The sequence below is a fragment of the Chenopodium album genome, chromosome 11 (genome assembly GCF_948465745.1).
Source record: "Chenopodium album chromosome 11, dcCheAlbu1.1, whole genome shotgun sequence".
In the NCBI taxonomy this organism is placed as follows: domain Eukaryota; kingdom Viridiplantae; phylum Streptophyta; class Magnoliopsida; order Caryophyllales; family Amaranthaceae; genus Chenopodium; species Chenopodium album.
Window position 1 is genome coordinate 48,926,687 of NC_137844.1, and position 10,587 is coordinate 48,937,273.

Here is a 10,587-nt window from a genome sequence, read left to right on the forward strand (position 1 = left end):
CTTAGGAGTCAAGCGGAGAGGAGAGGTGGGTTTATTATTTAACTGTACTTGGTGACAACTTATTGATTGATTAAGTATAACAGAGAGGAGGAGAGGCGGGTTATTACTAAGTATATGTTATGGTTGATTAAGGATGAAATGATGAATACTGTGAAATAAAGTATGAATGTCTACTAAGAAAATTAATGGTTTTGGAAGGAAATTGACAAATTGTTCGAGAGTGGATTTTGTATCCTTGTTACGTTTGGAGAAGGTATTGCGTGCGGGTACGGACGCACGAACTGTTGGGTGCGGGAGGCTTGATTTATATATTTTACTTGTTGGCTGATATGTTTCATTTGTTGGCTTATATGGTTTTTGTGTTGACTAATATGGTTTTTGTGTTGGCTAATATATTCTTTTTGTTGGCTGATATGTTTTGTTTTTTTCTTTTATTGGCTAATATCAGACATCTTTTGACTTATATGTTATTTTAGTTGACTGATATATTTATTTTGTTGACTGATATGTATATTTTAATTATTAGCTTATATGTTTCATTTTGTTGGCTGATATCTTTATTTTGTTGGCTTACTTATTGCTTTTGTTGGTTTATTGAATCCATTTGTTGGTTGATATGCTTCATTTGTTAGCTAATATGTTCCTTCTGTTGACTTATATGTACCTTTTGTTGGTTGATTTCATCCTCTTGTTGGTTGATTTGTGATGAATAAAAAGTTAAACCGCAAGTGCACGGTGTCTGTTGTTAGCAGAGACTTAGCAAATACGGGTCGAATCCCATAGGGAGACAGTTTCCATTAGTTTTTGCCCAATTATATAAACTATTTCAATAAATGAAGAGTGATTTAATGATCAATTAACTAAAGTATGTTAATAATTAAAATAAGGTTGTTCTCAGATAAATTAAAGTCTAGGGCATACATTCAGTCCACCATGCTTATACCAATCCAAGAAATGCAAACAATCCATTAATAAACAAACTAGGTCGAATAATTAAAGCACTTGTTAATCCTACGGTCGGGAATTAAAACTTACGAATTAACATATATAATTCGGTCGCTAACATAATTGAATTCGCCAATTGTAATTAAGCCTCTAAAAATATGATCTTTCAATTCTAATTTTTATTAGCTAAATAATCAACTCATGATATTGGCCAATTATATGAATCAAACAATAAAGTACAAATCAATTGGAATTATTCAAACCCTAATTCATAAATTTATAAATAATTAAGCACAAATAATCAAGATATAAACATGGCTTCCCTCACTTAGCCCTAGAAAACAACTACTCACTCATAATTGAAATAAACAAAATAAAAGAGATAAATAGACTTGAATTCATAATTAATAAAATAATTAAAGAACGAAAAGAATAAATGAAATACGTCGATGATTGAATTAATGGAGAATAAAACTAGGGTTCAACAATGGAGAGAAAACTAAAGATGCGTTGTTTTTAGAAAATAAAGCATAAGAGAAGAAAATAAAATCCTCTCAAGTATTTATGTTAAACCTAATTCTAAATAAAATAAATAAATAAAATAAAATAAGGAAATAAAAATAACAAAAGTCGTCTTGTGATTGGTCGCTTGGAGGATCAAAGTCGGTGGAGGCCGAATACCCCAAAGTTCCGCGCGCCAGACCCATCGTTCGATGGGTGGCCGATGGTTGAGTGATCAAGGGCTGCATGACGACCATTGGCCGATGGATTTCCATCAGGCTAGGCAGATTCAAGGGCTCGTGTATGAGGCTAAGCCATCGCCCGATGGCTGGGCGCTTGACTGGCAGATTTGTAGGACCGACTTTGGAAGGCTGTAACTCACAATCTAGGTGTTGTATGAAGGCGTTCAACCTATCATTGGAAAGATCTTCAAGTTTAGTTTCCAACCCAACTTGAATCACCTCAATCCAATATGTAGAACCCGAGTTATGGCTGAAACAGTGTACAAGGGTCCTTTTTTGCCTCGTCGTTCATTAATGTTTTGTTTTCACTCAAATTCACTCTATATTGGCACAAAGTGTCCTATCTAGGATAATATGTCCATTTTCCATGTACAAACCAATCAAAACGAACGTCTACGAGCATAGAAGCTTCAATCAACAACTTAAACCGTCGGCTTCCGTCCAACTATCCTCCGAATCAACTCTAAATCCTTCGAAAGCGTCCAAATGACTATGAAATTACCTGAAACATTAAGAAATACACAAACGAAGCGTAATAGAGCGATATATGATGACTTATGCAAATATGACCCTAAAATCGACCAAAAAGACTAAGAAAAAGGTATAAAAACTAACATAAACATGCCTAAGAACCCTATATAAATATGATTCATCAATTTGTATATTTTGTTGGCTGATATGTTCCGTCTCTTCGCTAAGAAGTAAATTTTATTGGATGATATATTACTCTTGTTGGCAATATGTATCTTTTGTTAGCTGATATGTTCTTTTTGTTGGATGATACATTTTTATTAATGTCTGATATGTCCATAGTATTGACTTATATCAAACATCAATTGGCTGATATATATTATTTGTTGGCTAATATGATTAAGTACATACAAGATACAAAATTTGTTTCCTTCTCTCTCCTCTTTCCCCCTCTTCCCCTCTTTCTTTCTCATTAACAATATACTGTACAAAAATTGTGGCTGATACGTTCTCCTTAACAACAACAAATTCACATTTCTTCTCTCTCCTCTTTCCCCCTCTTCCTCTCTTTGTTTCTTTCTTTCTTTATTTTTCATTAAGAACATACAATGGCTGATATGTTCTCATTAACAACAAATCACCACCACACTCTCTCTCCTTCCTCCCACAGACGCACGCCAGAGCCCAGCCGCGATTCGCACCCCAAGTCCCCAACCATGCAAACCAAGCACGATTCGCACCCCAACCACGCAAACCAAGCAGCGAATGCCACCACTAGGGATCCATCGTCGCCGCCTCCTACTACACCACCAAGGATTGCAATTCATTCCTCCGCCGTCGCCGCCGCCTCCTTCTCCACCATGCCCCCCTTTCGATTCAATAAAAATTTCGAAACAAATAGCCCTTTGGATTAATTATGAATGTTTTATGCAATTTCTATTTTGATTTTGATTTTGATTTTGATCTGGAAAAAAGAGGAGTATAGGAGATAGAAAGAGAAAGGAAGAGAAGAAGGAGAGAGAAGAGAAAGGAGGAGAGCTGTGTCGCACAAACTGTTGGCTGCGGGTGGACGGACCCAATAGTTTGTGTTATGTTTGTTATGATGATGGATAATAAAGTGTATAATTGATGAATGTGATGTCCTTTGATGTCAACTGCATTATTACTTTGGTCTTCCTTTTTTACTTTAAAGTTGTTTGTCTGAACATCACTTTATGCATCTTTAAGTAGTGAGAATTTTAGGTTATTGCATTATTACCCAGAGATATCCCAAAATTAGATCTCTATCTTCAATTTTTATGTGGCTGGTGCTGGTTCTTAAATGTCTAAAATTAAGACATGAAGGTCAAGGATGCCTTGTAAATGATGTTGGTTGCCTTCTTTAGTCATCATTGATAGAACTAGTGATTTTACCTTCCTCATCTCAGATGTTGAAAATAGCAAGCCTTTGGATCTAACCATGTTTTTGGCAGCATAAACAACTAGAGATGGCTATCTGAGTGAGATTCCATAATTTGCCCAAGGCTTGTTTAAGATATTGCTTTAAATTTGAAAACAAAACTCCTTTGATCTTTTTCAGTGAGATGATGTAGTATTCTGAGAAACCCAAAAGGCATTGTGGAAAGTTTCAAAATTTTGGATCATTGCTAAATCATAGAGCTGCACCAACCAATGTGTCACCCAAAAGTTAATTTTAAACTTTGAGTTGGAAATTTACCTATTAGCCCCGCAGTATTTGAGCCTGTATCTCTAAAAGAGATCGATGTCTAGTTATGTGGGTCTTGATTACAAATGGATCTATCCATCGTGTGGTGGAGGAAGGACGGAAGGGACGACCTGATAACACATGTGCACCACAGGATAAGAGCCTACCCAGAACCCTGAGCTAAACCACCCATAAATAGGTGATCTACTTTGGGAAGTTGCATATGCCTCACCCATGTGGTCTCAAGTTGCTCCTGTGGGCACCACCTGTTATAATACAATCTATTTTTATAATTTCACGATAATGTGTTGAATTGTTGGTAATTGTTCTAAGATTTCTAGTAGTTGTTTTTATAGTGCAACCAAAATTGTACTTGAGTACTTCAGTGTTGTACTACATGAAATATTGGGGTACTACTGTACTAGCTTGGGGAGCTGTACAAGTCACCTCAAAGTTCCAATTTGTACTTCTACTGAAGATGTTGTACTAACTTCGGAGAGTTGTACAAGATCTTCTAACTTTCTACGTTGTAAAACTGTTGGTTTATACGACATATACCTTCCCGGCTTGGAAGATTATGATTGTTTATCGGTCTAATCCTAGACTGAACCGGAAGGGTGGTGCTATTCATCACCCTAGTATATCCACCTACTTCTCAAATTTACGTTTATATCCTTCTAGTTTCATTCTTTTGCTTCCTTTCCTCTTCTCTCTTACCCTCCTATCACTTGTTCCCCTTTCATCTAAATAACCCCCCTCACAATCGCCATTCTCTCATCTCTTTTGTCCTACCTAAATCTCTAAGGAGTGTTACCATGGTGGTGTGATATGCTTAGTCATGATCTTAAACCATTGAAAAAAATGCATTGGTCCTGAGCATTCTTCATACAATTATACAAGCATTACAATTTTATTAACTCTTGAATGTCAAAAAAAGAGAAATTACCTAGGTACATGGGGTGTGATATGTTTGCAAAGTTAGAGCCTTCGTTCTAAAGAGTTGTACTAATTGGCTCAGCTATCACCAAATGAGTGAAGTTTTAATCACCATGAGAAAATTTTAGTCATTTGATGAATTGCTGAGTAGTTAATTAGTAACCCTGATCTTAAAATTGCGGTATATTCATTAAGAAACGGTTTTGAAGCTAGATGTTTTACTGCTGTTTGCAGGATATCTGATGTTTCTAAATGATAAGTGTTCTTTGCATTTATAGCAGAAGATGTTTGGTTTAATGGTGTGAATGTTTTTTTTTTTTTTTTTTTTTTTTTTTAACACAACAAAGGAAGATAGATATATTAGATAAATATCCTTACATCGAAAATATTACACAAAAAATTGATGAAGGTAACCTAAAGATAGCTACACCAAACAAAGAGCCAACAGTTCAAACTTTAAAACAAGAGGTAATAAAACATAACTAGAAAACAAAGCCACTCATAAGCAGCACAAAAGAAACATCTAAGCTAGAGGTGGGTGGCGAAATCAATCAACAATAGCAGAAACACCCGTCTCCCTTTCATAAAGGGTCTTGACACAATCTGGGGCAGTGTAATAAGTCCTATGGTCAATACACATACCATTACCAACTTTAGCCAACTAGTGAGCAATGACATTGAGATCCCTTCGAATATGCTTAATCTCCACAACTTTAAGTTTCTTAATGCTAGTAGCAATATCATTGATCGTGGCAGCAAGAGGATGGTGAACATTAGGATCTAAGGTGTCAAACATCACCTTAATTAATGGAAATAGCATCAGTGAAAAGCTCCACTTTTTTCACTTCAAAAGCATCAGCCATAGCCAAAGCATCTCTAACAACATATAACTCTGCTGCCAAAGCAGTAACCGCGTTATACTTGCTGGAGAAACCCAAAAAATAGGACCCATCTTCATTCCTAATCCCCTCTACCCGCAAAAACATTGATCAACCTCTAAGAACCATTAGTGTGGATTCTTTTAAACCCAGGGGGAGGAGGAATCCACTGCTGCTCTAAAGGAATAGAAAGAGAGGAGCTTTTCAAAGACAAAAAACAAGCACTAGCAGCGGAACCATCATCACAAAGGGAGGAAACAACAGTAGGGGCAGCAGAATCAGAGGAACTAGCACTCACAACAATAGAGGGAATAACAGCAGAAAGGGGAGCAGCATTCGAAGAAGAAGCCAACCCTTTCCCTTTATCCTGTAATAGCAAGTTAGTGTAGTGATAATCATTGTAAAATCTAGCAAAATTAGCATGAAACTTTTTTTTCCTCAAAGACAGTGATATTCCTATTTCTCCATAAGTGCCAAAAAGCTACCAGAAAAAACATTTTCCAGTGAGATTCAAAACTAAGATTATAGTTCAACCAATCATTCCAGTCAAGATTCATAAAGTCATTAAAATTAAAACCACAAGGTTCTAATCTTAGCAAAGATGTCATTACATAGAATATGAGAAGAGAAGCAATCCCGAAAAAGGTGAATATGGAACTCTTCATACATACCACACCTAGCACAACTCGGGCTAACCAAAGGCAAGAAATGACAGATTTTTTAAGCCATAGGGAGAATAGAGTGCATACAGTTCCAAAGCAACATTTTGTATTTAGAGGCAGCTTGAATTCTCTATATACTTTTCCAGGAATTACAGAAGGAGGAAGTTATGCAATTTTCCTTAATTAAATGATGATAAGCTGATTGAATACTAAAAACTCCATTATTTGAAAAAGATCAAGCAATAAAATCACCCATAATACCAAATATAGAGCAAGGAGTAATCAGAATTAAATTCACCATAAAATAAGGAAGAATATGCATAATATCATTGAGATACCAGTTACCATCCCTAATTATATCACAAACAAAACAATGAGCCTTAGCATTAGGAGCATCATGCATGATCCAAATAAAGATAAAGATGCTTATCACCCAACCAATGATGATACCAAAGCAAGGTTTTTTTCCCAATGTTAATACCAATTTTAAGACCCGAAGCAAGAAGGTGTCTTCCTTTCAAAATATCCCTCCAAATTGGGGATTGAAAGTTATGGGGATTACAATAAAAAAAAGGCAGCTAGCATTCCTTAAATATTTATCATTAAAGATTCGAACCCACAATTTGTCATGCCTATTAAGCAAAGTCCATTCCAACTTTGCCATGTAAGCTACATTCCACTCTTTAAGTCTTTTTAAAACCTAACCCCCCAATTTCCATTGGTTTAGTAACATGACCCCATCTAATTCTAGGAGAGTAATGAACATTATCCACTTTATTCCATAAGAATTTTTTTGCATTTTTTTTCAATGGAATTGATAACAGAAATAGGCAGCAATTTATTCTACATATGATAGACAAGGTAAGAGCTCAAAACAACTTTGACAAGAGTGCTCCTACCAGCCAGATTAATAAGTTTACACTGCCAACCTGTTATAAATCTCATGGTCTTATCAAGAAGAGAAAGATAGTGGGCTCCTGTAGGGAATATTTCAAGCATCCCACACTTGAGCCCCACTGTGATCATACACTTAAGCATGGTGGCGTCCAAAAGGAAGGAAGCTAGAGTAAAAGAGTCGCCAACAAGTTTTAGGAACTTGTAAACCGTTCACAGGGTGAAGGTTACACCCCTTCACGATCCATGAGATCGCTAACTCCATAGTTGTCTGGAACCATGACTGGATATTCGGGGATGAAGGTACAAATCCAACCTAAAAGAGATTGAACCTGCCCTAAAAATAGGCCTCTACTTCATTCTTCTCGTATTCATGTGCGCTTTCTGACTAACATACAATCAATAGGTTAACCCTAAACATGTTTATCTATGTTGGTTGAATATTAAAGCATAAACAAAACTATTATTGGCGATCACTTGAATTATAATCATATTAGCTTAAACAAGATTATTAATTATCTTATTAAGCGTGATTACAAGTACAAATTCCCTTTAAACATGCATAAAAGGGGTGATCAAGCAATAACAATAATATATATATTAGCAACATCATAATCATCATCATCATAATATTCTTAATAAAGCATAATAATAATAGCAAGACCCTAGGCATGATATTAATAAGATTAATAACAAATCCTAGCATGTCACTAAACATTAAAGATCAAAGTTTTATCCCTAACATGATACTAACATGATAGAAGGAAAGAATAGGAAGCATCCTAAACACGATACTAGAAAGTAATAAAAACATCCTAACATGATACTAGGAATTAAAATAATCAAAGCATGATTTCTATATCAAAAGAATAATTAAAGTAATTACTTACTTGGATGCCTCGTATCTCTTTTTAATTACAAAATACACGCGTTAGTAACTTCAAGGAAAATAACTAACAATTAAATTAAATAATTGAAATAGGATTTGGGACCTAACCCTCAGAAATTATAAACCTTTCACGTCTAGGGCGAAGGCAACTTCAAACTTGGCTAGGTGTGTCTAGAACTAATGTATGTGGAATTTTGTAAAAGGTGATGTGTTCATTTTATATATATATTTACCCCCTCCCTTGGTCGTAATTAGTAGTGTTTTTGGTTCCTTCGAGCCACTTTTATTACTAATTTGTGTTTTCTAGTGTTTTTGTAGTTTTGCTTGAGTTTTGTAGGAATTTGCGTACTTGGAGCATTTTCCCGGATTTTTGAGGAGCAACAACGAGCGTTGGAAGGCCGCGACCACTTTCGATAGCCCAAGACCGATTGGAGGTAGCAAATCGGTGATTAAGGGCTCAGTTTCGAAAATACAAGGCAATTGGGCCAAGTTCGGAGGCCCAAGGAGATAGCCGTGAAGCCCAAGAGCTCCGCCCGGACCAGCAAGGCTCCGCCCGAAGGTGCGCCCGGCCGGGCGGGGCGAAGCAACACTTGAGATAGCCCGCGCCCGAGCACGCGCCCGGCCGGGCGGGAGAAGACCTCAAACTTGAAAAAAGGCGGGCCCGGTCGAGCGGCCCCTTGCCCGACCGGGCGCGAGTGGCTTTTAGGGAATCTTAGTTCCGATTAATTTGTTTTAGCGGATAACTCTTGTTTAGTATTAAGGTAATTTTATTAGGCAAGATTAGATACCTTTTTTTCACTTCTCTTACTCTAGTTTTTTTTTAATTCCTTCTCTCTCTACTTAGACTTTCTCTCTCTAGACTTATTTTCTCTCTTGTTCCCTAAAACTCCATTGTAATTCCGCCGTCTTGGTACGATTTCTCTCTTATTAATCTCAGTATTTTTATTCATTCAATTTCTTCATGTCTTGTTTAATTATTATATTTGGTTTAGCTTTAATTATGTCTGAGTAGTTCTCTTTCTAGGGTTTATGGAGATCTAATAAATAATATGAAGGGGTAATTTTATGATTATTGATTGTTAATGCTAAATCGATTTCCTATTGATTGTTTAAATGCTTTGCAATTAGATTTGGCCAGGTTTAATTGTATGAGTTTAGCAATATTGATTCGAGATTCGAGAGATGAGAATTGATGTTTATGCTTAGTTTCAATAGGCAGATTAATTAATAAATGGTTAGGTCGAGATTCGAGAGATGAGATTTAATACCGGTAAATTAACTCTGTGATTGCAATACGTAGCGAAACCCTTTTATGATCTGATTAATTAATGCATCGATGATTGATTATTATGTTTTACCCTGGAATATTGTTTATTAGTGAACCTATGCCCTAGGCTTTATTATTATTGATTTCTTCCCTATTACTTTCCTTACTCATAATCTTCGTAGCATAGATTTTATTCACAAAAATATTGGCTACCTTAATAATTTAGATTATAATAATTAATTAGGAGTAGAAAGACTAGTTTCCCTGTGGATTCGACCCTACTTCCTTATCTGCACAAGCTAGTGGACTTAGGTAATTATTTTTGATTAGGTGATACGACTTTAGCCTGTCAAAATTTGGCGCCGTTGCCGAGAAAACGATTTTATTTTTATTTCTAATTGTTTTTGTAGTCTAGATTATTTTCTTTTTGCCTCAAAGGACATTAGTTCTTTGAGGTAGTTCTAATATCTGTCTTTTTAGTTCTTTGTTTATGCCCAGGTGTTCTAGATCAGGTTACATTCCATTCGATCCTGAGATCGAGCGCTCTTTCCATAGACAGAAGAATCTTTATAGGCAGATCCTGGCAGGTTATGGGAGTAACGATATTCCTAGAAACCCATTACCTAACTCTAGTGATTCGGAGCACTCTTCTGATTCAGAATTAGAGATGGGTACACCACCACCACCTCCACCTCGCAAGCTTAGCGATTATTCGCAGCCATCCCTGACGGATTTTCCACATCTTTCTCCTACACCTGATCTCGAGGGAGTCCAGCTCAAGATCAAGCCCCAGTTTATAACGATGATAGAAAGAAAGCAGTTCAGTGGAGCTAAGGGTGAAGATCCTAATCTTCACATTGCAGATTTCTGTCAATATTGCAATACTATTAGGCAGAATGGGGTAACGCAGGACCAAATCAGGGAGATTCTTTTTCCCTTTTCTTTATGTGGAAAAGCTAAATTGTGGTTTAAATGTTTGAATAGAGCTGCACTTGGTATTACTGACTGGGAGACACTTGCTTTGAATTTTTATAATAAATATTACTTTGTAGAGAAAACAGCTTTATTGAGAAGTGCCATTCAGAATTTTGCCCAGGAGCCAGATGAAGCATTATATGAGGCTTGGTAAAGATTCAAGGATCTGCAGAGGGAGTGTCCCCACCACAACTTGACAAAGTGGCAGCTAATTCAAGCTTT

General features: G+C 36.3%; 1 long non-coding RNA gene across 1 annotated transcript; it reads right to left on the minus strand.

Moving 5' to 3' along the window:
- Positions 1–1,378: 1,378 nt before the first annotated feature.
- On the minus strand, positions 1,379–4,192 carry LOC145567666 (uncharacterized). The gene is made up of 2 exons (XR_014095725.1): positions 3,877–4,192; positions 1,379–2,190 (listed from the first exon to the last, which is right to left on the minus strand). It is a non-coding gene; the product is annotated as an uncharacterized LOC145567666 (long non-coding RNA).
- Between the last annotated feature and the right edge of the window lie 6,395 nt (positions 4,193–10,587).